Raw genomic sequence first — 4843 nt, forward strand, 5'->3', positions numbered from 1 at the left:
AGTCCGTTCTTCGTCTGCTCTATGGTGATCTCCATCGTCGCCGCTGCTCGGTTTTAATACGAGTGATCTCATTAGATCACTCGTATTAAACGAGCAGTGGCTCCTACTGCTGAATACGATCGCTGCCGCTGCTCGGCTTTAATACGAGTGATCTCATTAGATCACTCGTATTAAACGAGCAGTGGCTCCTACTACTCGCCCGGCGCCCCAAACTGCATGTCTCGGGCGTCGGCATTCGCTCCATAAGACGCAGGCACATTTCCCCCCTCCTTTTGGGGGGAAAAAAGTGCGTCTTATGGAGCGAAAAATACGGTATCTGCTTCCTAATATGCTCTTATTTGGACTGTTAGCCCTATAATACTCTTCAAGTAAAATAATACACAGAAAAAGTGAGAATATTCTTCTCTAAACCCTTTCTGAGTACCAAATCTAACATTTTTGGTATGACATAAATCTTCTATAACATCTTTTTGCTATAAGGGCTACGTGTGTCTGAATCCTGTAACAGCAATTGTTTTTTTCCCCCTGGCACAGGATTATAAACCTTCTGCATTCCGATCCCACAATAGTGCTCAGGATTAAAATTACTAGAATTTTTATAACAGCATTGTTCTCAGAACAAAAAAAAGACAGGTGCAGAATATCCCTTTCCCCTTCCATGCATTCATCAAAACACAAAGCACTGCTCCTCTCTCGATCTCTCTGGCATTCAGTGAATTTGTAGGGGTGTCGTGATTCCATAATGCTGTCACTCTGCGGAGACCAGGGTCTTCAATTAAAAATCTTGACAGGGCTCAGACTGTTCAGACTGGCCTAACAGAGCATCCAGCACAGACACAGCAGAGGTGAGTGCTCAGATACTGCTCCTGCAACCATCGATAGACTGAATACACAAGACCTGAACACACACAAGTTGATATTTCACCCTTTAACTGATAATTCTCTAAAACCTATAGAGATCACAGTTTTGTTGTCAAAATATTTTTTAACTATATATTTTGCATAAAGACATGACATTCTGATAACTAAAAAATGCTCAAAATAACCTGTACAATATCAGGTTATTTAGCATTCAGATCTTCTTTGCATTGAGCCAGAAGGTGCACACTTTAAGTGACATTCTGCCATAGTCACCTGACTGACAAAAAAACAGATAACATTATCAAATGCTAAATGCTATGGCAAAAATCAGGTTCAATGTCTGTAAGAATATGTATGTATTAAAGTTTATGTAAAGTGTTTGCTGTTTTACATAGTATAGGCAAGGTTAGATCCTTTCTCACGTTTTTATTGATGTATGTGTCCCCATTGAGAAGATATACCTTTCTGTTTGTGTGATCATTGCCACCAAGACAGAATAGAAGGAAATAACCAAACTTTCAGATGTCACCCAAGCAACAGGTGTAGGTAATTCATCTGTAAATCAGGCTGTGCACTTTAATGTCATATGCTTATTTAGCTTTTATTACATAATATTTGAGGTTGAATAAAGACATAAGTCCATCGAGTCCAACCTATTGTGTGCATGTATATGGTTCTGCTGATGTGTGCGTATGTATAGGTCCTTGTGTGATCTCATTCTTAAGAGTACCTGTACCCCTGTATATTACGGTCCCTAAGAAAATCGTCCAAAAGCTTCTTGAACGATTCCACATGCTTGGCTAAAATCACTGCATGTGGCAGCAAGTTCCAGACCCTAACCGCTCTAACTGAGAAGAACCCCCTTTGCCCCTTGTGCTGAAATTTTTTCTCCACCGATTTTAGATGGGGGCCTCTAGTCTTTGTTATGGAGTTAATCGTAAAGAGTTTGTGGCTAATGTTGCTATCACCATTGAACATTTTGTACAGGAAAATCATGTCCCCCCTTAATCTCCTTACATCCAATGAGAACATTTCTAAATTTAGTAACCTTGTCTCATAGCTCTGGTCCTCCTTAATGAGTTTGGTTGCCCTCTGCTGGACTCTTTTCAGCTCAAGGACATCCTTTCTGTGGACTGGTGACCAAAACTGGATTGCATACTCCAGATGAAGCTGAACCAGTGATCTGTAAAGTGGCAAAATTATAGACTTGTCCCTGCAATACATTCCCTTCTTAATGCAGGACAGGACTCTACTTGCTTTGTTTACAGCAGCCTGGCACTGCAAGCTATTATTCAGTCTGTGGTCTACAATGACCCCCAAATATTTTTCCATTTCTGACTTCCCTAGTGGCATAGTGATTTTTACTATTTGTAAAGCGGAAAAAAACGATTGAATTTTATTTCCAGAATTGAACTGCTCATTCCTTTCTAAGCATAGGGAAATTGTAAAAATCCAGGTAAAATGCATAGTCAATATATGAAAGTAACAAAATCAGAAAAAAGTGGAGAAAATATTCAGGAAAAAACTGTCAATTGGTGTCAAATCAAGAGACACAAAACATTCAATTTTGATACTTAATACATAAGCAGGTATTTCATACTTCATCCCTAATATTGACTAAAGTTAATTTTATGAATGCAGTTTAATGAGCAGCCAAAATAATCTAATCTAAAATTGTAGAAAAGATAAAAAGAGATATGCCATTTCTCTACTTGGAAATCTATGCAAAGAAATTTGATTGGACGAAGCAGGAAAAAAGAGCATGTTCAGAGAATGAAGTGATATCGAATCTCTAATTATACTGTTAGGAAAAAATAATGATGTAAGCTTAGATCGGCTTTCACTTGAGTAAATTAATGCTAGGTTTATTGTATGTGTTAAATTCTGTTTGGAGACCATAGAGTCTGCAGTGAGAGTTAGCTGTGTGTGAAGGGTACATAAAGCTGGCCATACATATGGTATGGTAATTTGATAGAGAAATCACACTTTGATTCCATTTCTTTGTCAAAATCGCAAAGCAATGTTATATGTAAACTTTTACCAACTATGCTTTCATTTTTTTGTGCACCTTTTTGAAAAAGTCTAATAAAGATTACTCATAAAAGTCACAAAGCAATCAAAAATTAAGGAGATGGGATCGAATGCGCTGTGATCAAAACCAGTAGAAAAATCCAATCATTTTCTAATAAAATGGCTATAGCTTTTTCTGTTTTGGATTCTTTTGATAAACTGTTAAAACTGCTAACTTATCGCCTGATTTAGACTACATAAAAGGCCGAATTCTGCTGTTTATTCAAACTCAAGGGTCATATATTGCTTAGTTTCTGACAATTACTTTTGATTGTATTTATGATTCCATGTGGATTGAAAGTGGTTTAAATAGACTGACAATTGCCATGTGTATGGCAGGCTTAACCACCTCTGTATCTGAGCAATTTTTTCATTTTTCACACATGTAAAAATCTGAATTCTGGGATAGAAAATTACTTTATTTTTAAACCCCCAAACAATTATATATTTTATGAAATCAGAGGCCCTGTAAAATTAAAAAAATGGTAGCTGTAATTTTTTTACGAATATTTGCGCAAAGATTAACCAATCAATGTTTTAGGAAAAAATACACTCAAGGGTTCAGACTCTCCTGCATAAAATGTACCCTTCGACATCCTGCATATGTAGGCATTGTGCTGAATACACAGGTTCTCTTCTTCATATATTTTGGGAATGTCCCCATATATGGCCCTTTTGGTGGAGGCCTGGAGGGTGACTGACCTCATTCATAACATTACAGATGTCGGCCTCCCTCTAGACCCTGCTGCTTGCCTCCTCCACATCCCACTCAATTACGATGTACAGTAATTATTTGTTGATCCATCTGGTGAATGCGGCTCAGGCTTGTATTCCAGCTCAGTGGAAACAGTCTTCGCCGCCATCATTGGCAACGTGGCCGAGTAGGGTGAAGGAGATTTGCTTAATGGAAGACTTGACATCCTCCCTATAGGTGCGACAAGTTTACAGTTACCTTGGTTCCTTGGTGATTGGATGGTTCTACAGTATATCACGTCTACTTTGAAACCCTCTGCCTGCTGGAAAAAACTATACCAAGATCACAGCTGCAACAGGAGCAGCTGTGATCTTGGTATAACCAAAACCAGGATGCACAGGCACATCCTATGTTGTTAAAGTGTATGTATAACCAAACTTTTTTTTAAAGTTTTGGATACAGAAGAGAAGAGTAACCAGTTTATTATTTAGCGGTCTGTCTTTCTAGGGAGATTTCCCTTCACGTTCTGTCTTGAAAACACTGTAGGATTTCCCCTTACTTTTTGTTACAGTGACAGTGGTCGTCAGGTCCAATAAAGGAATAATGTCGACAGCGGGGACACAAACCACAAAGAAAAACTTGGCATAAGGTCTCTTACCCTGCCCCACTCTATACAAAATAAAAAAAGTTTTCTCTTTCCAAACATTGAGAGCATATGTAGGATTTTTAACATCATAACCTTCCAACTTGACCAAATTATCTTTTATACAGTATATAGCAGGGCACAAAATTTCCACTCTCCCCCTTGCAATTGGCGAGTGAAAATTGTGGTAGGTGAGTGGAAATTCATCGGGGGCGGGGGGGGGGGGGGGGGCGCCGCCCGGGAGGGGGGGGGGGGGGGGGCCGCCGCCTGCAGGACCAAGCGGGTGAAACGCTTCTGCAGCGGCGATCAATCGTTTAGTTCTTCCTTGTGAAGGGAATTCTTCTCCTCCTCAACCGCTGCACAGCTACAGAGCGGCCGAGGAGGAGAAGAATCAGTTCAGCTATCTTCCCTTCACTCCGGCCACCTGCAGCCTCTTCCGCCCACCTCAGCTGCCATAGGCTGGGAGGAAGACTGCAGCTGCTATTTGCTGACTGGAAGTGTTTGCAGTGCGGGACCTAAAGGGAGGCTTCAGCTCTGAACATGGAGGATACATCTCTGTACACCCCCCCCCCCCC

At 40.2% G+C, this 4843-nt stretch overlaps 1 protein-coding gene across 1 annotated transcript in view; it reads left to right on the forward strand.

Annotated features, from left to right (window-relative positions):
• The first annotated feature begins 810 nt into the window (after window positions 1–810).
• Window positions 811–4843, forward strand: part of TNNI1 (troponin I1, slow skeletal type) — a 25697-nt gene continuing 21664 nt past the window's right edge. The window contains exon 1 of the mRNA XM_018563647.1: window positions 811–845. The gene's annotated coding sequence lies outside the window, so the exon portion shown is untranslated. The remainder of the gene's footprint in view (window positions 846–4843) is intronic.

Source organism: Nanorana parkeri, unplaced genomic scaffold (genome assembly GCF_000935625.1).
Source record: "Nanorana parkeri isolate BGI_ZX_2015 unplaced genomic scaffold, ASM93562v1 scaffold683, whole genome shotgun sequence".
NCBI lineage: Eukaryota > Metazoa > Chordata > Amphibia > Anura > Dicroglossidae > Nanorana > Nanorana parkeri.